The sequence below is a fragment of the Numida meleagris genome, chromosome 23 (genome assembly GCF_002078875.1).
Source record: "Numida meleagris isolate 19003 breed g44 Domestic line chromosome 23, NumMel1.0, whole genome shotgun sequence".
Classification (NCBI taxonomy): domain Eukaryota; kingdom Metazoa; phylum Chordata; class Aves; order Galliformes; family Numididae; genus Numida; species Numida meleagris.
Genome location: NC_034431.1, coordinates 1,587,509 through 1,599,562, shown reverse-complemented (window position 1 = coordinate 1,599,562; position 12,054 = coordinate 1,587,509). Strand labels below are relative to the sequence as shown.

The window sequence follows — 12,054 nt, the reverse complement described above, 5'->3', positions numbered from 1 at the left end:
TTTTCCCCTTCTACTGTTTACTCTCCTCATGTATTTATAGGCAGCAGTCATATCCTCGCCTGTAATTTGTTTTTGTTAGGCTGTGCGCATTCCTTTTATCTCCCCTTGTACAGTATGTTCTCTACTTCATCTTACTAGCCCCTCTGCTAGGATACTATAAGAGGCTATTTGAAAATAAGTTTCCCAGTTACATGATTTCTTCTTTAGAAGCAGTTTCAGAAAGTTCTGTTGAGCTTTAAGAGAAAGAAATCCCCCTGTGAAATCATTAGCTAATATAGAACAGGACACACCCCAGAGCTTGCAGAAACACTCAGCAACCACAGCCCCATCCCAAGGAACCCAGACAAAACAAGTCTAACTGCAGATAGCACCCCAAATCTGGATAACCAGATCAGCAAGCAAGGCCTGAAAAACAAAGCAGGTCAGAGGTACAACCACAAAACAATCCCAGAGGCCACAACAGAGCCTGATAAGGATGATCAAGATTAGACAAAGCACAGCACTCACCACCCAACCCAACCACCACAAACCAGACCCATGCTGCTCCAGGATAACCCAGGTGGGGAGTGGTGTCCCAGGGCTCTGCTTAAATAGAGCACCTGGGCCCGTGGGTGGGTGGGGGCCGGGGGCCGGGTTAGGATGCTTGGATTTATAAGTGGCCCCAGGTGAGGGGCACCCTGTGTGCTTCAGTGTTGTAGGTAAGGCCTTGTTTTTGCAGCAGCTTTGGTTTTACGTTGTATGGGCTGCATTTTGGTACAGTATTTCTGTAAAGTGTAGTATTTTGCAATTTACTGAAAGTTCACAGGGATGTTTTGAAATAACTATTTAAGCTTTCAGAAGCAGTTGTGTGCTTTGCTTGTGTTTATTTATTCTGTGCCCTTAGGCTATGGTTTTCATTTACCACATTTTTCAAGTTTTCCCTCAATCTTTTCTCTCCTGGTCAAACAGTTGGAGCTCTGAGAAGGGAACTGCTGCTCGTGCTTTCCCAGAGGGGTTGGGCATTTTGTTGTTCAGTGCAAGGAAAACAACCTTTCCAACACTGGTGGTGTTGCACTACTATCAGCATCACTGCTCCTTGAGACTGCAGTGTCCTGTTAGAACAACTGACCCTGCAGCTAGAGCTGCACAAGCAGGCACCTGCAGCAGTATGGGGCTGTATTGATTTAGATGTCACTTTGGATTATGTTCAGAATATTCTTGCAGAGCAGTTCTTAGCAGGGGGAGATGTCCTTCAAGAGGAGAGCTGTGGCAGGGGAAGGGAAATGTTTGCTTTGGTGACTGATTAGCGTAAAGGAGGGGATGTTTTGAAGCTGAACTGAGTTTGAAAGGTAAGTGTATTCCACCCACACTACAGGCACATACCTGAGCTTCTTGGAAAACAAGTATATTAGAAGAACAGTAGGAATCAAATGAGGTAAATGTCTAACAAGTGCCAAGATTTGTCAGTGAGTTCAATGCTGCCTTATTTCTGAAGCTGACAAAAGAAAAATGGTATCATCTGGAAGGGCCATTAAGCTCCAAGCTGCAGCCTCTGCCCTGGTGCAGATGGCTACAAATGAAAAACTCCTGCTGCCAGCCAGGCAGGAGAAACAGGGCAATGAGCTGCACAGGGGAAGCACAGAGCTGCCCAGAGCGGGCAGTGCTGGCAGGTCCCGGGGTGTGCTTCAAACAAATGAGATTGCAGGAGGAATTTGGATACTGTGCTCTGCAAAGCGGTAATGTATTAATCTGCTCTCCAGAAATCTTTCAGTGTAGTGAACGGAACATAACCCGATTATTTCAACCCTGATTTTTTTTTTCCCCCTGTGGTTTTCCATTGTAGGAAATGCTCCTGGTTGTCAAAGCTTGTGTGATGTTATTCACGTGCACACAATGGTTGTGTATCCCAGGTGTGCCCAGGCACCTGGCCAAACACCAAGCAGGTATTTTCTTCAAAGCAGTGCGTTTACATGGCAAGGCAAGCATTCATTCTTTCAAACAATTATGACAGTGCTTAGCATTTCTCTGTTATTACAGAATTGTTGAACTGTTGCTTTGAACTCCTATAACCTTAGCCTGCATGCAGTGGAAAAATTCAGGATTTGCTCGCTAGAGCATGATGCTGCAGTTCACAATAAAATATTTGCTGTGCATCCAGCTGAGAGCGCTGATGTGTCCTGCATCATGTTGGGTTTGCTCTGCTTTAATTTTGCAGGAGCCCTCCTGGAAATCTGTATTAAGAGTTTTGCTGTCAGAGTAGCGCTGATATTTCACAGTGCTCTAAAATCCATTTGCTCAGGAAGCTGCCTTTAAAGCCAACCAGCTGTGCAGAGAGCTCAGGATGGATCTGCACTGAAAGTTTCATCAAAGGAACCCAGAGTTTGACCCCTAGTTTTCAAAATGATTTGAAATGCTCTGCCTCGTGAATTTGACTGCATAATAAGAGCACCACAGAAACATCAGGGCTATTTCTTGAAGCAGATTCGGGATCATTTTGATCAAGGGACTTGCCAGCTGCGAGCCCATGCAAAGAGCAGCTAATTTCTAAAGTGAGGCGTCTTTTTTGCCCCCATGGTTAGACTGCCCTGAGAGTTACCATTTAAAGTGCTGAGTTACTTAGGAGGATACAGGACAGGAATGCACCGAAGGTGATTAGGTCACTTTACACTTCTGAGATCAGGCTGATTAGGCTGAATTCATCTCCCAGGTAAGTTCTGTTTCATCCAGGAATATCCTATCAAGCTGGATGAGTTGCTTCACAGTCGTGCTGTCTTCCTCAAATGCAAGAGGTGGTAACAAAATGTGTCTGTCTGTGCTAATTTCTGTAACAAATTGCAGAGCCTGGCTCCCCTTCTGGACACTGTCCTCTGCTCACTATTTCTCTGCGCAGCTTTGAGGAAACCTGCTGGTGCTGCCTGTTTTCATTTCTTCCTACCCAAGTTCCTCAAGCCATCCCACCCTACTTTCAAGTGCTAGAAGCTCCCAGCCCCAAAGCTGTTTGCATGCAGAGTTAAGGCTGTGGCTCTTGCTTTTCCAGCCTGTTGTGTAGGTGCAGATAATCACAAAAGTCCACTGCAGGAACCGAGGAGATGAAGCTTTTCTCAGGCATTGCAGGTGAAGCAGGCTGTCCTGCGCTTGGAAGTCCTTTTTCCCAGCTGAAGCGTTTGAAATGGAGGCTAGCTCTGAGCTCAAAGCTTTTTGTTCTTTTTTTACACGTATTTTTGCTCAATAATCTCTGACTGGGGGGAAGAAGTGATGTGCCAAGCTTTCAGAAACCCTTTCCAGGAGCTGGTGGTGGAAGTGCTGCAGCTGCTGGGCATTGGGGTACCTGGGTGAGAGAGGACTTCTTGCTGTGCACCTGGGCAGGGCTCAAAGGAAAGGGCTGAGGAGGAAGGAGCTGCAGTGGGGAGCAGTGTGCTGGAGGTTGTTGCACGGCTGGTTGTGCTGATCTGGATTAGAAGGCTTTAGTGCAGCCCTGGTATTTTTTTTCTCCTGAGATGAATTCCCCCAGGGCGTCTTATGCTACTTGGGCCCTGCAGGCATTGTAATATTGGGTGAATGATTCTTTGTAGCACTGACTGGGTTTTGAGCTCTTGGTTGTGACCTGGAGATGTTGGATGAGTTTAAGTCTTACTCCGCTGTGAACTCCACCTTTTGACAAAGGAGAAAACAATGCACGCCCCATGCCAACGCCAGTCCTAGGTAAGCAGTGTTACTACTGAAGGAGCATTTTTTGACCATGTAAGCAGCAGAGTAAAACTTCTTGCTGACCTCTAAGTTCAGGCATCTCTCCTGCTAATCTGGTGAATACCTGTGCTAATCACAAAGCAGTATCTCCATGCTGCCCCATAGGCTTCCTGCTCCCAAACTGGCTCTGTTACCTCTGTCTCTCCAGTTTGCTGGGCACGGACACAGAATTACTGCATCCAGCTTGGTAGGTACAGGGGGAGTTGTCTGCGGTGGTCAATGAGAGCAGCCTCAGAGGGACTGGAGGTTATCAGAGGTACCATGAGCAAGGTATCCGTGAGTCATCACAAACCCACTGTTCCTCTGTAGGTTAGAAGCAAACAGGGAACTCGCAATAAATGTGTAAAGATGATGCTTGTTTTTAATTTGGGGTTTCGAACTCCCTTACTTGTCCAGTTTCAGGGTTGGGTTTGACTTCCATCCTCAGAGCAAAGTGAAACAGCACCAACTGTGAAATGGAGAAGCAGTTATTTGCCAACTGGATTTGTGCCTTTGCTTAATCTTTTCCTTTGACTCATTCACTTTCTGTTACAGTGGCGGTAGAAAACGTACAAAAAATATTTCACAAGATACTATTTTCTATAAATAGAGCAACTGCAACCCTGCAAAAACACACTGAAGGTGTCATTAAGACTGAAAGACAATTCAGCATTCTTCTTATGCTCTTGAGGATTTATCCCTGTTTCTAGTCTTTCATCAGGTTTTCTTTAACAGCTGACATATGGGTTGATAAAATAAATACAAAATAAAAGTGAATGAAAGAGCCCTCTACTGTACAGAATGCAGGGCTCTTCCTCAATGAGATGCTCAATAGTGAATCGTGCGATTGTTGCAGTGCTATTGGCAAGCGTCGGAGTCGAAGGCGAAAACCCAGACTCAATGTGTGCACTATTTTTTCCTTCCCGGAATTTAAAGAAACATTTTCCCAATGCAGGAACCTCTAAGGAACAGGACAATGTATGTAGCCATAAACTCGTTGCATTGTTTCTCGTTGCTGTGCTTCCTGGGTTCTTTTTTGGTGAATGGTTTCCTGCCCCACGCCAGATGCTGTTTTCCTTCACAATGAAGTAACAGTTCTTTGTTAGTGATATCACACTATTATACCACAGTCCTTGCTGTGGCTTCTCAAATTTAGCGTACTGAAACGCATGCTTTGTTGGTTGTTTGGGTGCTTTTAGATCTGGGGTTTGATTGAAGTCAGTCTGTGCCAAAAAAGAAGGGACGGAGGCCGGGGAACTTGGACAGTATGCAGAGAAACATGGCAACAAAAGAAGGGCAAAAAGAAAAAAGTTGAATATTTGGTATATCCGGTCTCTCCTTGTGTAGATAGAGGAACAACTTGAAGTAATGCTTGTGTAATTCACTGCTGTAGGCATTGAACTGCTGATCCTGCCCGGGGATCCCTCGTGCCAGTGGGATCGGGCTGGGGGACACGGGGCTGCTCCTTCTCCCCACCTGTATGTATGCTTCCTAGCCTGAAATAAAGCAAGAATAACCACATACAAATAATTTCTAGTTCTTTAACTGGATCACAGGGGCTGACCCTTCTGAACAGAGAGCAGAAACTTTGCTGTTCCCCTTTAGACGTGACCTGTGGGTTTCACCTTGTGATGACACAGTTCCATCCTGTGCCGGTGTAAGGTTTACTAAAACTGGTGTGTGTTTGTGCCAGTGTCCGTGTGCATAGCAGGGAGTTCTTCTGAAGGGTTATGTAAAAGTATATTTTCCAGAAGACAGAACAAATACAAGGAAGCCGGTTTAGTTACTTAAGGCCTGATTGTGCAAGGAGCGGAATGTAAAATTAACCTGGGTTTTAAATGCAGGTTCTGGGATGTCACATCCCGTGGGTTTGTGTCAGCTCGGAGGGGTGTGTCCGTATGTACACATGTATATGTATGTCCTGAAGCATAATGGATATGAGGACCTAATCTCATGTTTATTTTTTCCCCTGGAAAGCTAACTGGGAAGAAGGAAATGATAAGTAACTATTGACTTGAAATCTTTCCTGGGAAGACGCCTTCTGGGGCTGCTTTGGGGCCTTTCTGGCCAGCAAAGGAGCTGGCAAACAGGGCTGTCACCCAGTGACGTTTTCAGGGTGTATGGAGGAGGTCTGGTTAGAGCTGTGGAGCAGGGGAGGTGTTTGTAGGACCTGATAGAATGTCGACATATTGAAATGTGCTGATATGGGAAGTTTTATGAAATAGAAAACGCGGGCAAATTTTGCTCACTGTATTCCGCTGGGGCTGCACCAGGTTGGATGATGAGGCTGAATTTTGTCAGAAACAATTCTGAGGGAAATTATTAACATGCAGATAAATGAACGTGGCTGGCTGACCAGAAGAACCTGTACTCATGTAGCAAATGTTACATTACTCCTACTGCAATGCTTTCTGAAGTAGGTTTTCAAATCATCATTCTCCGTTTTAAATTCAGCTCTTAAATCCCAAAAGGGAATTCACTGGCAGCCATTTGCATTTTAAAGCAAAAACTCAAACCTCAATAGAGTGCTCTGCTTAAGACTCCTTTTATATAACTTGGCCAACGAGCTCTGTCCTCATGGAGGCCTTGGGGAGTCAACCAAAGGGCTGAGACAAGACAGAAACACTTGGGAAAAAGCCTGGTAAATTGCTTTGTGTAATGCAGGCCATGCTGGTATCTGAGCAGAGCTCTCCTGTTGTTCTCATGGCCGTGCCTTTGTCGTTGGGTGAAAGGAAGACCTTCAGCCTTTGGCAAACCCTCTGCCTACATCACCGGCTATTCTCTCTTCCGGTGCACGAGGGGAAATCACAGTAGAACTCTGAGTTCAGATTTTGCAAGATGGGGAACTACAGTGGGAAAGTTACAGGAAAAGCGACGTGTTCTCTTGCAACAAAGATTTCTCAGGGGCTGACTCATCTTCTGAGAGCGTATGATTCAGGAGAGAAACGAAGTAGGCTGCTCTGCCCCTCAGGCCATGGGTTTGCAGGTGGAAGTGGTAGGCGGTCCACTCCTTCCCTTGGAGACACTGGATTCATCTTCTGCACAAATGTCCCACTTCCTTTAGCTGAGTCGTGCTCTCTGTTTTTATTCCACCGTAGCAGACTTCAAATACGTACATGACTTTCTTTCTTATTGCCAAGAGATCCAGTATCCTGGCTGCTTCTTGCTGAAGGCGTTTGAAAGCTTTGAAAGTACTGCTAATTATTTTCTTGGGGTCCTCTGAAGAATTGTACATTTCAAATGTTATTAAAAAAAAGTACAGAGTGTGAAGCCACTATTTTAAATAAGTTTATAAATTGGTAGTACTAGAGAGCACTGTCTCTATTTGGGGCGTTTTAAAAACAAAAAAGTATTTGGCTCCAATTGTAGAGCAAGGTCTGCAAATAGGAATCCCTGTGCCTGGGAATTCCAAATCCCACTGATTTTCAGGCCAGCTCAATTGAAGACTAGGCTTAAATTATCACGAGATCCTTCGGCTCCTTTCCAAAACGTGGTCTGGTGGCAGGAGCTGGAAGGCAGAACTTCTGGGTCTTCACTGTGCTTCGTCGCGCGCAGCTCCCTTGTCTCCAGGTTGCACGTTTCAAGAAAGCAAAGTAAATATTCCTGTGTTGACATAAGAATGACTGGGTAGTTGGGAGCCCTGAAGCTTGTAATGATGATTGCAACAGGAAATGTAGCTTAGTATTTGCTTAAACAGAATGATGCAAACTGCAGCCGTCTGTGCTGATACCGAATTGAAGTCGGGGGGGCTTTTTGGTGGAGTCACTTTGCTGTAATGTGCACAGGAGGGGAAAAAAAAGGATTGCAAGTATTGTGCTGCTGGTGGGAAGAAGTTACTAGCAATAAAGCTTTGCTGTATCAGCCACAAAACGTTTGATAGATGTGAAATGTCTCCCAGACTCCTCAAGATTCTTTATTTTCTGTTCCTGTGTCATGTGTTACTCCTTGACACGCCCTGGTGCTTGCAGACTGAGTAACTGTACAAACAAGTGATGGAGCAGAAAGGAGGTGACTTCAGACTGCCACAGAAGAGCTTGTTAGCACAGGTGACTCCGTGATGCTTGGTGAAACATGCTGAATCAGACCTGATTGCAGAAGGAGGGGGAGATTTCTTGTTGTTGAATTGCACTCATCTTCAAAGCTGCTGCAGATGATTCCACGTTTGTTCAGCAGGACAGAGCCCTGAGGTTTTTATATTCTGTGTTGTTTGGTGCCAGTTGTTAAGATGAGTTGGCTTTTAATCCACCAATGAATACTGAATGAAGAATTCAATCATGAATCAGATCTCTTCTTTTGCTTGCTGGTAATACAAGGCATTTTTATTTTCCATTTCAGATTTCTTTTGCTGTACAGGACAAAAATAAATTATGAGAGGAAAGAAGTCAAAATTGTTCCTCTCAAGCAACCCTCCCGCATCAATGCTTAATCTTTCCATTATGTGTGATATCATTAATCATTCTGCTCTGATATTTGACACACGTTTGTGGGGAAAAAATCAGATCTAATATGAAAGATGCAATAATACTGACTTATGTGGATCTGCAGCTAATTATAACATATTTGAATTTTCATCTTTCATGAAAGACCTCTATAAAATGAAGATCCTTTCACACTGCAATGAGTGTCTGAGTGAAACTGGCAAGCAGACAAGGGGAGAGGAAAGAGATGTCCAAGGACAAGGGGAGAAATCTCAGCATCGTAATGAGCCAAAAACTGCAGAAAATATCCTCAGTTGGTGGTGGATTTCTTCATTGTTTTGGCTTCTTTAAGCTCTCTCCTGTGACTTATCCACAGCAAACTGCGCTTCTCGGGTTACTGAAGTTGGAATGGTTTGGTTGCCCTTTGTGATGTAGAATCACAGAGTTGTTGAGGTTGGAAGAGACCTCCAAAATCACTAAGTCCAACCACCAACCTGGCCCATGAGTCCCATCACCAAACCATGTCCTTAGTGCCATGTCCACACATCTCTTATGAACCTCCAGGGTTGGGGATTCCAGCGCTTCCCTGGGCAGCGTGTTACAGCATTTGACCAATGTATGGGCAACTCATCCTACTGTTTTCAGAGACAAAATGATTTTTTTTGTCATAGGTGGACTAGAAGAGAAAAGACAACAGGAAGCCTTCAGCCCATCATGAGGAGATATGATGTCAAAGGGGAAGAATTACTAAATATTTCTTGCAGTTCAACCTCTCCTTCCTTCCTCCCTCCATCTCTTGTGTTTTGGGTTCCATTTGTCAGGTAGAAGTGTTTGTTATAACTTTTTGAAAACGCATTGGGCATTGATCTGCCTCGAGATCCTGCCAGTGTGCAGAGCCTCAGATCCACCAAGAGACAGAAGCTGAGCAGCACAGTACCCTGTTTGCATCTGATGCAAACTGATGTTGACTGAAAAAGTGGTTAGGCTGTCTTCTAGTTTTGCATTGGGGATCCTAAAGCTGCGTGTAGGCTCATCGTTATATCACATACTAGAGATGATTTCCTTTCCTGGATAGTGAATCCTGCAGATGTAGGAATCTGTTCAAAAAAGGATAGCTTGTTTCTTTCAGCTACTGCTTTTGTCTTGAATAGCCCTCCTCTTCAATAACATAGTCCCGTTCAATTCACCGTGATTGCTGATCTTAGCCTCATCTGAAAAATGAGAAGAGCTCATAGACTTGGCACATCTTCCAGGTGCCAAGATTGACATGCAGAGTACCAAAGGAGCAGTGATGTCCTCTAGCAGCCATCTTCTTGCAGTGCTGGGCTTAAGCATCCTCAGCTGATGTATTTTATGTTTTCCGAGGCACTTTTCTGTGCTGACATGCTTCAACAAAGTAGTCATATTTCCAAACCTGAAAGAGGGCTTATTTTGAATTTTGCCGTTATGGGAAAGTGAGTGTTAACGTTATGATTGTTTCCTTAACAGTCTGTTACGTGCTGTGAGCCAGGATCCTGCTGCTTGAGTATAGCACAGCGCAAGCTGCTGTTTAAATCTCTCCACCATAGAGTACCTGCATGGAGTTGCGATGTGAAAGCCAGATTAATGGCACTGTTTTAGGCGCAGAGCAGTTGGAGAAAGGCCATCAAGAGGTAAGGATTCACTGGTATAATAAAAGGTGCTGCTTCTCCCTTCCCTGTCAAGCCATTTTAAAAATGTGTTTGAGGAGAAACAGGTTTGTTGTCCACCATTATTTACTGTACCACGTTCTTGTCACATATTCCTGTGCTGGTTTTCCTCACGGCTGCAGTCACTCTTCTGTTTTTAAGGTATGACTCTTCTTGCAACGCATCTGTTCTTATTTATTCTTCATCCTTTCATTCTTCTAAATTCCACTGTATTCCTGTAGAAATCAACGTTCTTTAAGCTCCTGTCTCTCAAGGCCTAGAAGGTCTCTGTGTCTTTTCTGTTATCCCCTTTCTGTGGAGTATCTTCTTCATCTGTGTGTACCTTACATTTTTAACTCCATTTCTTTTGGTGTCATTTCCTTTTTTTGCATTACTGCTGGAAGTTCTGTGCCTTGTCCTCCACTTGTTGTCCTTCTGACTTTCAGAGGGAAGATGGAGTTGCAAAACTGCAGGAACCTTGGATTTCCACAAAGGAATGTTGCATCCCAATGTAGATGCCCAGTGCTACAGTAGGTTGGCAACCTTCTGATGTTATTTGTGGTTTTCAGAGAAGTGTTGCTTCCCAAAGGCATTTGTGAAGCTGGATGCTGGATCAAGTGTTAGTTCACTAGTAAAAGTTTTGTATTGCTTTATGGCTCTCAAACAGCCTTGTTCGCAGATAGAGGATTTGTCCTAAGTGCAGTGCAGATGATGATGAGTTGTGGCAATTAACAGTATATCATACTTGCAGGTTAATATATTTTTTTCTTGAAGCACTCTTTAGTGTTTCTTCTTGTGCAGAATTGAGCCTGAATAAGGAGTTCTCTTTCCACTCAAGCACACTTGTGTGCTGTAGTTGTTTTCTAAATTCAGTTTGCGATTTGCCTCCTAAAACCAGGGCTGCCTCAGCTCTACCCTTGCAACCTCAGAGTTGCACATATCTGTCATGTGTAGCTAGTACAAGCAATATGATCTGCCATTTAAATCTTCCATCAAGTTTTTTTAATTAAGAGCTGCATAACATTACCGTTCACGGGCTAGATCAATTTTATGCTTTAATTTGTTGAGTCTAAGAGAATGGTGAAAATATTCAAAGGCTTTCTCACTTCTGTGAACTCATTCTCCGGTACTGGCATGATCTCAGCACATCTGTTTGCTGAAGCCTTTACTGCTGTCAGACATTCCTCACTCACTTCTGCTCACCCTTTATAACAAGAGTTTAGCATGCACCATGTGGGGCACATTTTTATGACCCTAACTCAGCTGTGATCTTGCCAGTGATAATGGAGAGATGCTCACTTGAAATGTTACTTAAGGAATAAGCACATGTACTGGAGGATTCTTCTCTCTAGGCCAGCTAAGGCTGAGCATAAGATTTCCAGTGCATCTTTAGCATAGATGCTAAGCCCTGGAACCAGGCATATAAAATAGGGTTCTTGGAAGGAAATGAAAGCTGCCACCTGCCTAATAGGGTTGGCAATAGGAAAGGTGTTGCAGGGAGTACTGCAGAATTGCAGCAGTTCAGTGGTACTGTTGTCACAGGCAACAGAAAAAAAAAAACTACCTATCAGTTCTAATCTGGAATATATCTACAGAGAAAATGGAGCTGTGATCACTGTGTGTGCCAACGTATCGTGCTGTTAGGACGTTGACTAGAACTCACTTGAAAAACAAGCACCACTAAAACTTGTTGTGATCCCTGGAAGTGGTTTTGTGGTGGTTTTGTTTTGTGTTTTTTTTGTTTTAGCTGCTGGAATCACATTTGCATTTTGCTGTGTAAACATGCTGTTGGGCAGCTCTGGACAACCACCTGCATTATGAGGGAGATTGCTCTGATCCCAGAGCAGCCATCCTCACAGCAGAGCCAAATGATGCTCCACCAGCCCACTGCCTGTGAAATCTGCGCTGTGCATTTCTGCTGCACAGTACAGAAACTCAGCACAGATGTATAGAAAGCTCCAGAAGCAATAACTACTGTGCTAAAAACGAGTAAAGAGGCTCCAGGCAACATAAAGTATGTGAGTTATTTGCACTTTCATAGAACCTTTCACCTGGGAATCTTAAAGGGTTTTATGGACATTAATGTAACCTTCCTGTGCCTCGCTGAGCATATATTAAACACTGCCTCCGCATTAATGCCGAGCAGAATGAGGTAGTCCCAGAATCACTCGTCCAGGATTGTACACAGTGCTTCTGTGGGAGGTGGTGGATCGCTGGTGGGCTTTGGAAGGTACTTGCCAGCCCTCGCTGCAGCCTGATGTTCC

General features: G+C 44.3%; 1 long non-coding RNA gene across 1 annotated transcript; it reads left to right on the top strand.

Annotated features, from left to right (window-relative positions):
• LOC110387748 lies at positions 646-11,403 on the top strand. Its single transcript, XR_002432701.1, has 3 exons — positions 646-8,944; positions 9,612-9,775; positions 10,237-11,403. It is a non-coding gene; the product is annotated as an uncharacterized LOC110387748 (long non-coding RNA).